This window comes from Telmatherina bonti (assembly GCF_933228915.1).
Source record: "Telmatherina bonti genome assembly, chromosome: 3".
Lineage (NCBI taxonomy): Eukaryota > Metazoa > Chordata > Actinopteri > Atheriniformes > Telmatherinidae > Telmatherina > Telmatherina bonti.
This window is the reverse complement of record NC_136621.1, coordinates 10,900,056-10,917,366: the sequence shown is the minus strand read 5'-3', so window position 1 is coordinate 10,917,366 and position 17,311 is coordinate 10,900,056.

The following is a 17,311-nucleotide window of genomic DNA, read 5'->3' as shown; positions in this document are numbered from 1 at the left end:
GGATGGACAGAGAATGAGGTAAGAAGGGAGAGACAAAGAGAAGGGCTGTGTGGGGAGGGCTGAGAGGTGGGGGAACAGAACGGGAGTGAGCAGCCACCCAACACAGTCATCTTCTCCCTTCCATCCATCATCTGTCTCAGCCCAAAGGCTGCCGCTGCCTCATCAGCGTCAGCCCCTTGTACATTGCGTGTGTGTGAGTGTGCATATGAAGGAAGAGGTTTACGAATATTTGTCAAAGTATGAATGCCTCAACGGCCTTCCTTTTTTGTATAAACAGACATTACATTACATTACAGGTACAGCACGGCAGCAGCCCATCAAACTGTTTCATTCGGACACATCATCGATTAAACCGAGTCGAGTTTTCATGTTTCTAGCAAATTCCCCAAATGCATGTAGTAAAAGTAAAAGGCCTCATAATGCTGTCTGAGATCTGCAGTGTCAGAGGCTGTACGCTTTCACTCTGAACGAAAGCTTTTGCTACACAAAGACATTTAAAGAAGCAACACGCACACTGGTTCCTTCTGGGAAGTACAGCCTAACTCTGAATGCATCAAAAAGCCATAAAAGGAAAACATCCAACCACCAAGCCAAGATGACTGATACATATGCCAAATTAGGATCTTAATTGAATTTTAATGTTTCTTTCCTGCAGAAATAATAACAAACAACAACTGTCAAAACATCTCGAGACATAAAGTTAAAAAAAAGACAAACTTTCATGTTCTCTTCCTGCAGTCAGCTGCAAACCCTTTTTTTGGGGGGGGGGGGGGGGGGGGGGGCTTTATCAGCAATGGAATACTTCTTAGATTTGTTAACAAACATGCTGCATCTCTCTCCAACATGACAGTAGACCATAGACTGTATATGAAAGATGGACAAAGCCTTTGGCAGTTAAAAGTGAAGCCTATGCGAACTGCAGAAAACTGCAGTTCCCCCTTCATCCACAAAACAGGGCAAATCCCCATAGACTCCCATGTTAAAAACACCAACTTCACAGCAGAAATAAACATGTTTACAGCATGGTTCAAAAATCCATTTTCAGTGAATAGGTCAGGTTTACCTTGATGACAAATGTGGGAGGGAGTGAATTTTTCTCTAAGTTGCCCGTTTAAAAGTAATTTAATCTCGAAGTTCAGCATATTTAGGGGCATGTCCTTTTGATTGACAGGTACCCAACCTTACTTTTCAAGTCCGAAGAATGTAGAACAACCACGGTTTTTAGTCGGTTAAAAACGTGATTTAGCTTTAGTCCACTTACCTCCGTTAGCTGGTTAGCTCCTGTTATCTCCGGTTTAGCTCGGTTAGCTCTTAGCTACAGAAAGCTCGGAGTTCGCTCGATGTCAATCATCCACCATGCGCTCACAGCCCCCCTTTCAGCTCCACCTCTTTGCCCATATTTGTATTTTCCGGGTGAGACGATGCACATGCCCCTGCCAAGATGCCAATGGTAGGAACCGCCCACCGAACTTCAATTCAGCTTTTCAGAAACCAATGGGTGACGTCAGGGAAGCTATGTCCATCTTTATATACAGTCTATGTGGTAGACCCATTCTGTTCAGTTTGAAAGATACCTAAGAGCCTGCTGGAGTACGAATTGGGACCCGTTTTTTTGGGGGGGCTGCAATGTTCTGTCAGTTATAGATTGCTTTCACACACTTGATCAAAGAAACCAAACTTTTGGAACAAATAATTCCCTCCTTTGCCTGAGGGAGTGCTGCATTGAGTACTACAGAGAGAAAACATGACAAAAAACAAACAAGGAAACAGTTAAATTGTAGTCTATTTCCAGCATTTGGTTCAATTCAAGTGACCCAAGACCACTGTTTTTAGGGCACATTCACATCAGCCTTTTTGATTTGAATCCATGTCTGTTTGCTCAGAAAATCTGCTTCGTTTAGGGAAATGTGAATGTGCCAAACAAATTCTGATTTCGCCCATAGAAGCGCCCTTGATTCGCCTACAAATGCAGGTCTAGGCGCGTTTCAAGCAGACTAAAAACAGGAAGCGGACTGCCAAAGAAAGTCACTTCCCGCATTTGGCGTAGCATTGCATTGTAGGTAAATACATAGCGAAGGTGTTAAGGGTCCTCTGTCTCATCTGTTGCTCACACTGCATCCATTGTTGCAGTGTATTTTTTGCAGTATACTTGCATGAGACAAAATAAAAAACCCAAAACAGCGATAGTTTCGTGGTCCATGTTTAACCCGCAAAAGAGTTTTCTTCTTCACGTGGGTCTTGTCCTCTCTTTTGCTAAATACTAGTGCAGGCCACCTTTGATGGGAATGGGGATATTATTTTAATGGTTTGACTGGTTTGACCAAAATGCAGCGTGAATGGAATCTCGGTCTGAATGGATACACCCCCACACAACTGAACAGAGTCCCTGATCAGACCGAGTCTAGCAGACAATTCTGATGTGAATGCACCATTGTTATGTTTCAAAGTTTGGGCCAGAGTTAATTAGACTTCCCAAGCAAACAAAGTCTCAACTAGGAAGGCTGGTGTGCAGCCTGACATGTTTATCAGCCACAACCACAAACTAAACAAAGAATCAGGATCAAATATTATAGACTAGAGCAGGGGTGTCAAACTCCAGTCCTTGAGGGCCGGTATCTGGAAGGTTTTTGTTGTTTCCCTCTTACAATGCAGCTGATTCAAATCAAATGCATCCAGCAGCTTCTTGTCAACCTGTTTTTAAGTTTTGGTCAGGTGTGTTGGAGCATGGAGATAACAAAAACCTTCAGGATACCGGCCCTCCAGGACCGGAGTTCGACACCTGTGGACTAGAGCATTGCATGGTGCTGCTCTGGAGGAATCCTTGTTTGTTTTGCACATTGTCATTTTCTTAGGTGTAGCTGTCCTAATAATTCTTTGGCTTATTGTGACATTTGTATATGGCAGAAAAAGATTCCATAAGAATCAGAGTGCATTTAATCTAGCATTGTTACGTCCTCTTCCATGGATAGTACATTTTGTTTAGAGAAGAGTGAGTGCTCATCCGTAACCTGGTGTGGACCAAAGGAGCAAACTCCAGTCTGCTTGAACAGGGACCCCCAACAATGGGCCTGATCCCTAACAGGCCCATTGTCCTGCAGACTTTCAGTGTTTCACTGCTTCAACAGAAGGGACTCATTTTAAAGGCTTGATAGCAGACTTGTGCAGAGATCCAAGTAATGTGAATTAGGTGTTCTTCAGTAGTTACGCAGGATGCCTGCAGGATAGTGGGCCTTGAATATAATGGTTGGGGTCACTGCCCCTGAATATTTGGGGTTTTGGTCATCTTGGAAGGAAACCCTAGTGTAATTTACTTCCAGTGTGAAAGATGGACCATGTAGCACAGGGAAATTAAACTTGTTGAGTGCCATTCTCCTGCAGATTTTTCTTATTTCCCTGCTTCAACACACCTGATTCAAATGAAATGGGTCCAGCAGCTTTCTGGCAACTTCTTCCATTCTGGCTTACACTAAATGGATCCAACAGCCAACAAAGTTCTGCACAATGACTGATTAGTTTGAGTCAGGTGTGTTGGATCAGGGATACATGGAAAACCTGCAGGCCCTTGCGGCCCATAGCTGGATACATGGGGATAGCGCCCCCCCCCAACAGAGATTCTGACCTCCTTATATACAGTCTATGGATCCAGGGAGCTCACTGTGTATGAACAAGAGTGAGTTTATGTGCACAGTGCGCCATCAGGTGATGGAGCCTTAAAGATAAGAGTGTTTAACAAAAGTGCCACCCCCTTCCTTTAACAGATTCCAATGAAAAAAAATGGTGATTTTCTGAAAAAGCATATTTCTTCACAAAATGAAGGAAATTGGGGAGGACGTGCAATGGTTGGTTTCTATAACGGAATAAGGAAAATTCGGCTGTGGAAAAATCTAAATGTGAACTAAAAATTGAAGATTACTGTGAAATTGGCGTAACCACTGGAGCATTAATGCAGAGAAACACATGCATGGTCCGCTGGACCAGTGCAGGGTGACGTCAGAGCCACTCTGTCCCTCTTTGAGAGATCTGGAGCTTCATCACAAACTAACTGATTCAATATTATCTTATACGGTTTAAACAATATGCTAGATATTTTATCTGCAGTGACTGACTTCACCTAACGATCTCGGTAGAACATGAACGTAATACAGTACTGAGATGGGGAGGGATTGGGAGACTTTTTTTTCCTTTCTCCCTTTTCTACTTAGGTTATTGTTCAACTGATGGTCTAAATTAACCTGAAAAAATGAAATAACTTAAAAACTGGCAGATAAGATACATTCATTAGTAACCGTTGTTTGACATAGTCTTTCTAGATATTCTTTCTGCTTTTTGTTTTGTTCGTTTGTCGCTAACATTACTGTTGCCACGGTTACCAACTGGCTTTTGAGTCAGCGCAATGATTTAAAATTATTCGGGTATTTGACAGAAATTTTTTTAACTGGTGTCATATATCACTTTTTAACAGACACCCTGCAACCAATCAGAATTGAGTATTCACCCAGATAATGTTATATTAGTTTTATAGTGTCATTTTATCATGCTGAAGATGAGGTGTGGTAAGAAGTGGGAACAAAACGTTAAAAAGTAGATATATTGCTGAGGCAGAAACTTAGAAACCTCCTGAAAAAAGAGGATCAGTAATTCCTTATTTACAAACCCTATGGAGTTATCTTCCATTAAATTTGTGCTTTTACTGAAAAACTATATACAACTAAAATTGTAGATGACATTAGCATAGATCAGACTACTAATTCAGATCAAATAAATGGATTACAAACTGACATTTCCTTAAAACCCTGCACTCCACTCAGCTTTGCCCCTCTTGGCTTTTCTTTTTATTTCCCTGTCTGAGCTCTGGCAAGCCTTTCTTTCCTTTATCCTGCTGTCTTTGGCACAAAGTTTCCAATTCCTTTAAAAGTAAGGTTTAATTGTCCAGACAGAAATCAGTGCTGGGAAAATGATTCCCCAGCTTCTAGTCAGTAGTTAACGCTTTCATTTACAGGCCAGAAAAAGGGATTTTTACCTAAGACTCAGTTATTAAAGTTAGAAATCTTTATTTCCTCCAACAACCTGGTGGCTTATGTACCTGTGTAGTGTGCATTCACTCCTGAAAAACTTCTCAGCTTTATTATATTTGCTGCCTCTTCTTCCCTTTCAGACAGTCAACAAAGGCAGCCAAACTTCCCATAACACTCACTGCATCATCCATCCATCTCCTCCTCTTCCACCAAAGAAAGGGCAACTGAATGATGCCAGCTGTATCTACACAAAACTTTCCCCTTAGTCTTCTCCCTCTTTGCTAATGAGCAACTATATTGACCTATTTGTGGATTTAAAGGAAATTCAATCACAAATGCCTCGGGTCGCTTTCTTCCCACTTTGGGAGATTAAAAGATTCAATTCTCCTTGCCTATCCACACTCATTCACATCATTTCTCCTCCCTGCTTTCATCTGGGCTATGCGTTGCATTGTCTGCCCGCTCCCCCTCCTCCCCCAAACCCGCCTCACCTGACTGTCACTTGTTCTTCTTTTCCCAAACAAAAGTTTACAGACTCTTACAAACTTACTCTTTGTCTTTCCCATTTAAACGCGATGAAAGCTGAGTGCAGACTTGCAGATAATTATCAGCAGGAGACAAAGGTGCTGAGGGGACAGAATGAAGCAGGCAGAAACAGTCTGATCTCGTCCCCCGCTTAGGGACAATGAATCAGTGGCCACAGGACATCTGCAGCATCATCATGCCATGCTGAACAAATAAAGTAGTAACAAGCACATCTTTCTCTCATATTCATACACTCTATTAGCACACATGAACACGCACGCACACACACACACACACACACACACACACACACACACAGACACACTGTTTGTGTCATCTAGTTATGGAAAAATTCTTTTTCTAACCTTGATTATCTTAAATACCATCACACGCAGGAAAGGCCCCCTGTTGTGCCTTAAATGACAGCAGGAAGCTGAGAAACCATTTGCTTTGTCTTTTGGTGCTGTATTTGTTTGTTTTAATGCATACTGCTCAGTAATGGAACACAGTGACCCACACACAAAAGGGGGTCTGCAGTCAGACTTTACTGTGAACACAAAGGCTCTCTGTGGGGTACAGAACATGCGATACGCAGATGATATACATGCTGCTCATGTTTGGAATCACGCATGTGTACCAAGATGAAACTGCGCCTCATTTTATCCAGCCGCCCATTAAATATTTTATTTTGCTTGCCGAATCAGCTTTGATGCCAATAATGAAATGTCTTATGGAAGATGGACAAAAGCAACACCAATGAACTTTACAGTGTGGGATTTCCTATCTTTCTACAGTGGGTGGTCATGGCATCAGTGTAAAAATGAACTTCAAAGTGATTTGATAGAAGCTGCAACAGATCCAGCAAACAAAAATGTCTCATCAAGCCATTATTTTCAAATCACGACAGGCCCACAGCAGGATCCAGCATGACCCGGCAGGCCTCTGCTGGCAATAATTCTAAGGGGGCTTATAAACTATTATCTCTGTCTAAAGATGGTCTGAAAATATAAATTAGGAAAATATTTTCATAAAGTTCTTTCAGTGTTATGTACGTGTCTGTAACAGTAAGAATGTCTAAACTCTCTCATGGCCTGTAGGATTATGTTCTGCTGGATTCATCTTAGCTCTGGCTCTTTTTCTGGTTGAGTTTATTTTGATGTTATCATTTACTTACTGTATTTGATAGAGTTGATCCTATCTACATCCTGCTCTCCGATTACACCTGGTCAACAGTAGCTGATGACCACACCTGCTTCTCATTTGTCACCAGTCCCTCAGCGTCTCATTTAACACACTGCCTGTCTTCTCTACCAGCTCAGTGTTTATTACTGTTGCTGTCATTTTTTTATCTGGACTTTCCTTTTATTTGGTCCTTTTCCTACACAGTATCAATCAATCAATTAAACATTATTCATGAAGCGTGTTTCCAACATAAAATATGTGACTCAAAGCGATTTACATTTTTAAATCCTACAGAAAGGAAACACACAGACAGACACTTAATACAAAAGACACTTCCACTCCGACTTGAAATACATCTAAATGAAAGAGGCTAAGTGCAGGCGGACCAGTAGTGGAAACCCCATCAGAGAAGCCGTCTGCTCCGGGCCAGGGCATTGGCAGTAACCGCAGGGGGAAACAGCAACCATGGGAGGTGTGGCTTGAACACCACCAAGGCACTAGTGCCATTGCACTCAGTCTACCACCACTGCTCCAGTTACATACAGCCCCCACAGATGAAACACCAGAAACACCATCTGAAACATATATATATATATATATATATATATATATATATATATATATATATATATATATATATATATATATATATATATATATATATATATATATATGTATATATACATAAAGTGGGTCTTGAGCCTGGTCTTAAAAATATGAACATTTTCTGCACCCCTGAAATCCTCCAGCAGACTGTTCCACAGGCGAGGGCCACACCACTGGAATGACACCTCACAGTGGACATATATCCTGACTTTGAAAATCAGTATGAACCTGCTGCCAGAGGAGAGCAGGGATCACAAGGGCTCATAGGGTAAAAGCAGTTCTGAGAGATAATTTATAAATTCAAAAACCTAACATGTCCTTTTTATTGATGTTTACCCACTTCACACTTACCTATGAATCTTTAAAAAAAAAAAAGGCCTCTAAATTGAGACACAAGTCAGTGTCTTGTCTACACAGGAAGCTGGTTGACATACAATTTTTTCACGGTTTATTTGTTGCATCTACATAAAGAGCCAACATTAACACAGTTTCAGATGGAAATGTTGATTGATTTTTATTATTTTTTTGGATTAATAGGGCAATTTCCAAAGGGCGATGTGCATTGTGTATCTGATGAAGATATACTTGAAACTCGAACAGCGGTTTACAAAGGAAGTGATGGGTCTAAACACAGCAGAGGTGATGTCCTTGAGAAATGGGAACAGATTCAGTAAAACCTCTCACAGGACCCACAAGATGCATCAGGACCTTCAGCTGATTCATTTACTGTTGGTTAAAGCTTCATATGAAATGGTCTCCATGGTTAATAGTCTAAGGCTCCATTCACACTGCAGCTCAATTCCCATTTTTTGCCCAGTATGTGCCCCCAAATCAGTTTTTTTTAGTTACAGTATGAACAGCACAGATCTTTTTTATTTGTTAATCTGACTCAGGCCACTGCTCAGTAATGGATCATATATGGTCCTAAATTGGATCCTATCTGTGTGGAAAGACTTAAGTCTGAAGACTCACATCACATTTTATCTGACTTAAGATGAAGTAAGACCAATCTCAGGAATCTGCACTGGAGGAAATGGGACACGATAAGATAAAATGTAAACAATACACCAAATAATTTGAAATCACAAATTTTTTTCTCTCGGACTGCACAACAACTCTAAAACTGATACACACAAAGCAGAGTGCAGAATCCATATTTACCCATGTGACCACATGGTGAGGTTGTGCTTTCCTCTGCTCATCTGTATTACTCAAGGACCGCGTACCATTCAAACATAAGCATGATGAACGTTGCATTTAAATTATGTAAACAACCATAGATTTTAAATAAAAAATCAAATTTGAGCATAAAAACAGGCTACAGAACTTTTGACATTTCCCCCATCCCGTGCCCCCCTATCGATAGCTAATTCAGCTTCCATCTTGCATTCCACCTGACCTGTTAACTCTATCCAGCCAACAAAAGACAATCTTAATATGACGCTTGTTGTGTCTCTTTCTCTCTTTTAATCTTCTTCCTGAATCAGCGACATTGCGTGTTCAAAACGGCCAGTTCCTTATTTCACAGGCAAAACGACACGTTGTGTCCCAGATGCAAAAGTTGTATAGTGCGGGTTCTCAGCCTCGGGACGCTGCTGGGTAGCAACGTCTCTAAAATTCACAGTAGGTGTTCCTGTGTCATTAAACAAGTCTGGGACGCAGAATTTTAAGGTAAAAAAAATGTACAGAATGCATCTTTAAGACCTTAAACGTGAACGTAGCCTAACATGGTTTGAGCTGTGATCAAGACTTTATCTAGCTTTACCACATGTTAACTTTCTGGAAACGACTTCCTGTTTTCCTGCTGATATCTGAAAAAAGCAGAGGTGGTTCTTGATGTTTTCACAGTGTTCAAAAACCAAAGTGAGAGACAGATGGAATAATGCAAGACCTCAATGATTAGGCAGCCTTGCTAGCGGTCTAAGAATGAGGCTGTTGTGTTGGGTCTGGTCCAGTGTTGTCTGGCAGGTTGGAATACATTTTAGATGCACTGACTTTGACCAACTGAGACTGACAACTGACAAATCCAGCAGTGGGACCTATTGTGCATTAAGTGGTTACCCAAACATGGGAAAAATACAATCATAGTTTCATATCAATACTGAGAAGTAACATACAGGGAGTGGATTATTTCTTCAGGCCTGCCAACAAAATCACAATTTTCTTTAGCCCTTCTGAAAAAAAAATCAGTCCAGAAAGGAGCCCTTTAGAAGTAGTTCCCAGCTGTTGAAGAAAGCAACATTGAAACTCCACTTCTGCTGATTAAACCAGCTGTGTATGCCCTGCACACGCGTAAATAAGGGGGGAAAGGAGCTACATTCTCACGGTAATGTAATCAGAGTGCTTTAGATGTATGAGCAGCAGGTAAAGCTGTGGTTTGGTAGGATCTGCTGTTTGTTGCTTTTCAGCAGCTGTTGCAGGAGATGACCATGTGTTTATTATACGTAATCAGATTCCTGGAAAAAGTCGTTTTTTTTTTCTTTGTCTGCCTGTACTTTTTAGTATTTTTCATGCAGCATGTTGATTTTAACATATTTGTCTCTGTTAAACTGACACATAATGGCATACGAGCCTGTTTGGGGACATCAGTTGAAAAGTTGAAAGATCTATATTCTTCCTATTCGCAGAGATTCGCATCGGTCTTAAACAAACTGGCTGCTCTGATTGGTTGATCTGAGGAGACTCTTGCCTTGCATCACTACGTATTCTTCAAAACATTCAAGAAGGCACATAGGCATAGCAGTAGTTAATTTCTTCTTGCACTTCGTTGCAAAATATTAGTTTCTAACTTACGATTAGGTTAAAAAAGCAACACCGACTTGCCAATAATGCCATGTATCTTCAGGTTTTTACAATAAAAACGACACAGGTCATTTATGTCTTCTGTACTGCACGCCATGTTTATTTTCTTCTGTTGCGTTTGCTCTGCTGAACACTTCTGGACATTGTAGGCTGCCGTTTTACTGACGTCACACTGCCATTTTTCTGATTAGTTTGCATGCTTGTTTGTCCCGGCCTAAATCCATTGATGCGAGTGAGTCCCCAGACTCTAAGCTGGTACAGTGGGAGAGTCTGGCTTGCCAGGGTAGTTTTTCTCATTTATGTCACATTTATGTGCTGTGTTTGTCTGTACATTCACTGTTAAAACTGTTTCTTAAATAAAACTTAAGGCAGCATTTTCCGAGCAATTTTTGGTAGTTTAGTGAACTAACTGGTATTTTGAGTTGGGAATACCTAAAAATATGCATTTCTCTGTATACTAAAAAATTAAATTGAGTCTATCAGAAACTCCCAATAAATTAGGTAGAAGCAACTTAAAAACTTTTGGCATATTAAACTCAATAAAATTAGTTACATGTACCAAATTGATATTAATTGAACAACAATTGCTATTTGTGGGTGTTTAAAATTGAACAGTGATTAGCGTATTAGCCTCAAGTCTCGTGACATCACGTTACTTTCGCAAGATTTCACGAAAATTGCGGCTTATGCAAAGTGGCCACGTAGCATTATTTTAGGGTTTTCTACTTGCTGCAGAGAAATTGCTACTGATTCTCTTTTAAAGCTTTTCTCCCTCGTTTTCTTTCCCCAAACTCTGAAACTCGCTGTTTGTTCCGCACCGTGCCATCTTTACCGGAAATGAACTGGTCATGACCCCTTACGTCACGTCTGCGGACACGTAAATGCGGAAAAAAGTGTTTCCATTACATTTTTTTTAATGTGAATTTGTGAATTTGAATTATGTTACAGAAAATGGAAAGTCCAACGCCGCCTCAGGACTGCGGGACATTAAACAAAACGTGGAAATAATAAGGCTTTGGACATTTTAAATTTTGCTGCAAACATTTGCTAAAGCTAAAGAACTGCTTGCGATTAGAAGGCCTAAAACAGTACATTGACTGTAAACTGTCCGCAAAAAAGCCGAGGCAGTTTCAGTAAATATTCAATAATTAAGCAACAAATATGCTACTTACATGTTTTTATGTTGTGTTGTTCGCAGTCTCAGACGAAGCAGGCTTCTCTCTCTGGAAGTGCGCAACATGTGAGAGGGAACTTTTTGAGACCGGTTGTGAGTTGAACTTATCCGTTACAGTGGGCATGTCCGGCTGTTTCACTTCAAGTAAACACGGTTAAATTGAGTTTTGGGAAATTAAATTTAGCAGTGGTCCTACAAAACTAACTTTTTGATTAAAAATCTTGAGTCACGCTAATATTCACATGTTTTACTTTTGGTTCACTAAATGAGAGAAAAGGAAAAAAATCTAATATATTTATTAGATTAAATCTACCTTATAAAATCATGTTGTAGGCACAATACCCCTGAAAAGGTTTTAACAGTGTTCCATTTTTATACATATGGAGCTCGGGACAAGTCAAGGTGCCCAAAACATCCCATTTTAACAACTCAAATTGCAACAACAGTACCAGAACTGAATATTGTAGTAACATAAAGTGACATAGTCTGATGAATCCCATTTTCTTTTATATTATCTGAATTGATGAATTTGTGTGTTATTTAAGAAATGGCACTGTGATACATAAAGCCAAATCAGAGGTCAGATACAGGGTGGAGGTTCTTCTGGAAAACCCTGGGTGCTGCCATTCACTTAGACACAAACCATCTACATAAAAATTGTTGGTAAAGAAGTGGAAATAAATGATTACACCAATGGATCCAGGTTGGTACAGTTTGGTTCTGTAACGCATGATATCTGCTGCATTTCTACTTGTAACTACCTTTACCTGGAACAGATGGAATATGGGCTGGGTAACAGTGATACTCACTGTTAATGCAGCAAGAGCCGCACTCAGCATTCTAAGACAAGAGGAGAGATGCCACCCCCCCCTCCCAAAAAAAAAAAAGGGCGTTGCCCCACTACATATCCTGCTACGTTGCCAAATCAGTAACATTCAGCTTTTTTGCAAGGAATCATTATCCTAAATATTGCACGGAGTAATGGCATTCTTATGCAACAGTATATGGTGAAAATACAATAATGTCTCTGGAATGTGGGTGTTTCTTTTTCAATATATATGATCGGTGCAGCTGAAATCAGCCGAAACTGGCAACTCTGACAGGGTCAGTTAGGGCCGTTATGACAGCAAAGTTTTTGCAAGCAGCCTGAAGCTCATGTTTGTGGAGAGAACTGCACCGTTGAGGATCATTATGACTTGTTCAGATCGCATTTTCAGAAAACCAGTGGCTGCTTTACGAGCCGCAAGTCAAGAGTCAGTGAGCCACATGCGATGAGGAACACTGGTTTAGATGCTTCAGGTACATAATACTGTGATGTCGTAGAAACACCTTCTCCTTAATGAAGAAGATTGTGACACAGAAACAAAGAGGAGAATGGTTGGCATCCAACAGTTTGTGTTCTGTGTACTTGGCATGTGGTTTCAAAAACAGAAATCCCAAACATATTTAAGCATGGTGCCAGCATTACTGCTTTATTCTTAGAGCTGAATAAGCAATGATTCAAAGAACTGCAGCTTGTCATTCTCCACTCTCTTAGGACAGATTCGTAAGACTGCAACCCCAGCAACAGGGTGCCCAAAAGTTAGGACAGATATATTGGCACCAGTCCAATTCATTGACTGTGGTAATGCAAAAAACTGCATGCCGATGTGGATCCGTTGACTTGGCCCTCAAATTATCCAAATTTCAACGAGGTCACCATTAAATGTGCTAGAACCAGAAGTTTAATCATTTGAATTCACATCTTGCAACGTCCAAGACTAAAGCTGGATTTTGTACTGGAGCGGCATCGGTGTTAGGTTGACTACCCTCTAAACACTGTTCACAGCTTCACAGGCTCTCCTGATGCATCTTGGTGCCAGATACCACTGTACACTTTCAGAGGTCTAGTGGAGTCCATGGCTCAGTGGGCTGGGCCTGCTTTGGAATCAAAAGGGGAACCTAATAAATATTAGGTGGATGGTTGTAAAGTTATTGCTGATTGGTGTCATTTTGTGCTCTCTACACCAAGGTTACACTGGTTATCCGAATTACAAACAAGTTACTTTTTTTTCCAATTAAAGCAGCCTTAGGAGGGAACAAAAGAAACTTCTGGAATTTCTGCAAGTCGGAGCTGGAAGAAAGAGAGGGTAAAAGCTCCTCTGACTTCATTTAATGCTGCTCTTCTGTCTCTTACCCATGTTTGTCTGTCTCCCCCTGGATGACAACAGCACAAATCTTAACAGGAGAAGCGAAACTCCCCGATTAGTGGGATGAATAAAACAACAATGAAGGGCGGGTGAGATGAATAAATAAAAATGGAAACCACAGCTAATATGTTTGAATATTTTGAATTGCCTCTGCTTTAAAAAATTGATTTAAAAAAAAAAAAATACTTGACATGTAGGGTGCTTAACAGCTGAAAAGGTACTGATGCTTGTTTTTCCTCTTCCTCAGACTTTCATTGGACCCACTTATTTTTATAGCTCATCTCCAAAAGTATCAACTGCCCTTGTCAAAGAAAGAGTTTCACATCTCACCCTTTCTGACAAGTATTCCTGTTCGGGAAATAAGAGGCCGGACACAGCCAAACAAATTAGATGAGAAAGATCCCAACATGTCTGTGCTCACCAATGCTCTCTGTGAGCCAAATAACAGCAAGAGCTGCACTCCTCCTCTGTCCTCGCCTCTTAATCATTTGGGTTTTTTTTTCTGAGCTTGACTGAAAGATTGTTCAGCTTAAGTGCATTTTGCTCCCATATGTCTGTTCACAATGCTTTTTGTTTTTACCCCTCTTCCCATATTTTTTTTTTTATTTTTCGTTTAGTTATCTGATTGATCCCTGGAGCTCAGCGCTGCTCATCTACGGTAAGTGCAAGAATGTCCTTAGCTACAGTGTGTGGGTGTGTGTGTGCGCTTCTTTCAGTACTGTTCTATAAAAGTAGACATAATGGTTTGACTATTGGTCTTTGCTACGGAGTTACTCTATTTTCTTGTAGTAAACAAAAATCAATATGACGAAGTGCCTTAAATGCATTTTTGTCCAAATGGCCAGTGTGTGTACTGCCGAATGCTGCAGTTGTTTGAGTGTGAAGGACAGAGGACGATTTGAGGGGGCTCAAGTCATGTGCGCTTTGTGTCCATTTTTGTAGGTACAACCTGTTGATTCAAAGTAAAATTAGTTTTTCCTCTGAGAAAAGTCTAAATAGTAAAGTAAAATGTATTTGTATGGCATGTAGAACAGATAAAAATCACACAGTGCTTCAGCAAGACAAAAAAAAATGTTGTAATAATAGTAATAAAAACTATTTAAATATAAATACTAAGTTATGGAAGAGGAGAAACCTTGGTCATCATGAATTTTAAACAGAAGTCATCAGGTCAGCTGCAACCTCTGACCTGGTGACCTTAAAGCAGGGACGAAGGTTTAGCAGGCAGACATCAACCGACAAACTCAGCCATGTTGGGCTTCAAAAGTTAAAGCTAAGATTTTAAAAATAAACTCTAAAATCTCCTGGCAACTAATGAAAAGAAGCTCAGGCAAGAGTGATGTGTGACCTTCTGTTAGCGTGGAGTAAAAGTTTTGCTGCAGCGTTTTGCCTGTCTGAAGGCGATTTAAAGCCACTTTTGTTAAAACAAATAAAGAAAGAAGACTGTTACGGGTGGCAGGTGCTCCGGTGGTGGAGCTGCTTGACCGTTTGCGGTTTGAGTCCCGCTCCCCTACGCTGCTGCAGTCCTGAGGGGGACGCGATTATTTTCTGAAGGCTGATCCCCACTTCCTTGTGCGATGATTTGCTGTCGGACATGTTGAAAGTGAAACAACGACAAAAAGATTGTTACATTAATGTAAAGAAAGAATGAGTAACAAGAAAACTACTCGGAGATGGCAAACCTCTGCCAAATTTGAAAAAATTTCTGGATCCAAACGATGATCCGGATCACCACTAAAATTAAATTAGTTCTTCCTTTTCACATTTCCAAAAACTCCTGAAAATTTCATGAAAATCTGTCCATAACTTTTTGAGTTATCTTGAACATGAACAGATAAACGTCAGTCAAAACATGGCGTCCTCAGCAGACGTAATCATCTCTTTGAGATGTCAAAACCAGGAGTCTGCATTATGAAATATTACTTAAACGACAAGCGACGTGTGGAGCGACGCTCTAAAGACATTAAACTGTCAAATATCACTCCCAAACCTCTGAGGCTCTGCTGAATGGAAGAGAAAATTTCCAGAAAGACGTGATCTGGAAGAGTATTCAGAGTTTATTTTTTTTTATCAGTGTTTAAATTTAAAAAGTTGTAAGTTGAGCTGTTTTTCTTATTTTCCTGTCAGGCAGTCACCTGAGAATCTTGATAATCTGTGGAACTCTCAGGCGCTTAAAGAACATTATAAATATTGGTGTCAGCAGGGAGATAGTAGGAAGTATTTTTGTAATATCTAATAATTTGGCCAAGTGTAAACATGTCGAGTAAAAACAAAACTGGGCTCGAAACAGAACCATGAGGTTCGCCAGAAAGTGGATCCACACATCACCTGATGAATGAAAACCCACAAAAATTCTCATTTATATACGATACAAACCGTTTTAAAACATCAATCATCCCAAATAATTACTTAAATCTGTTTGTTCATGATACTATGTGTATTGACAGCAGAAGAAATATCTAATAAAACCAATAAACTTTTGAGTCATCAGTATTTTACTCGATCCCAAATATTTTTAAAACTCTTATTTGTTAAAAGTTCGTTACTTTCATTTCAAATAAAATACAAGTAAAAATAAAACAAACAAAACCAAATGATACAAAAACATATAAGTTATTGTAGAGAAAAGGGGGAGGACTTGACAAGTATTTCAAAATGGTTTCACACCCCTGATTTTCCTCATTTTTAAAATTTTTTGAACAATTTTCATGTAGTTTCTTATACTACTGGCTAAGCTCTGGAAAATGCCATAGTTGTGACTGCAGATTAAAGTTACTAATGATGATGATGATGATGATGATGACAAGCTTCATGACACATTATCCTGTTTAATGAGTGGTATCATCAACATGTGCCTATTTAGTTTAATTTCTATCTTCTCATGTTGACATGAGAAAATCCAGGATGACTTGGATCCACTCACTTGTCAACCTGCTTCGCCAACAATCTTTACACTCTTTTTGTCATTCCTAATCTTTATTGTTCTGTGAACAGTGAAGGCCCATTTATGTTGCCTTTTGTACGTAAAACGGGACGTCGTTGCCGCCCTCATACTTTCATGCATCTTTTACATTGACATTGTTCTTATCAGTTCATCCATTAGTTGGCAGGGTTCAGCGTTTAACTCTCTCTCTCTCTATCGCTCTCTGGTTTGTTCAAGATAAGATAAGATTTAAGACAAGATCAACTTTATTGTCCCTCTTGGGGAATTTTGTCTTGGACACACAGTACAGGTACAGCTGCATAACAGTATAAAATTACAGGTTGTAGACAAAAGCAGATTGTTTTAACCATGTAGGGAGATATTCATCCTGCCCTGTTTAACCCTAGAACACTAATGTTGCATGATCTGCCAGTAAAAAAAAATAATGTAGCATGGGTGAGAATCCCCAAACCTTATTTTTCTAGGTTAAGAACCATGGGCTCAGACTTGAAGAGATGTACTTTTATCTGACTGCTTCACACTCAGCTCCAGAACTACCTAATGTGCATTGAAGACTTTGGCCTGAGGAACAACATGCGTAACTAGCAATGAGCAGTGGTGTATCCTGATGTTCCCAAACCAGATGCCCTGATCTCCCTGTGTCCTGACATCCTGTTCATGAATGCTACAAACAAGGTTGGCAAAAGGAAAAGGAATAGACACTGGCTACAGTTACATGATGTTCTGAATTAATAATTCAGAATTGAATATTTTGGAATCAACATCTTCTCCTTCGAGTTTACATGAAAATAATTCTGGATGGAGGTTTACATGAAACACGTCCTTACTTAATTCCTCTTTAGAGCGGCAGGTTGGGAAGGGTTTTGATTGGACA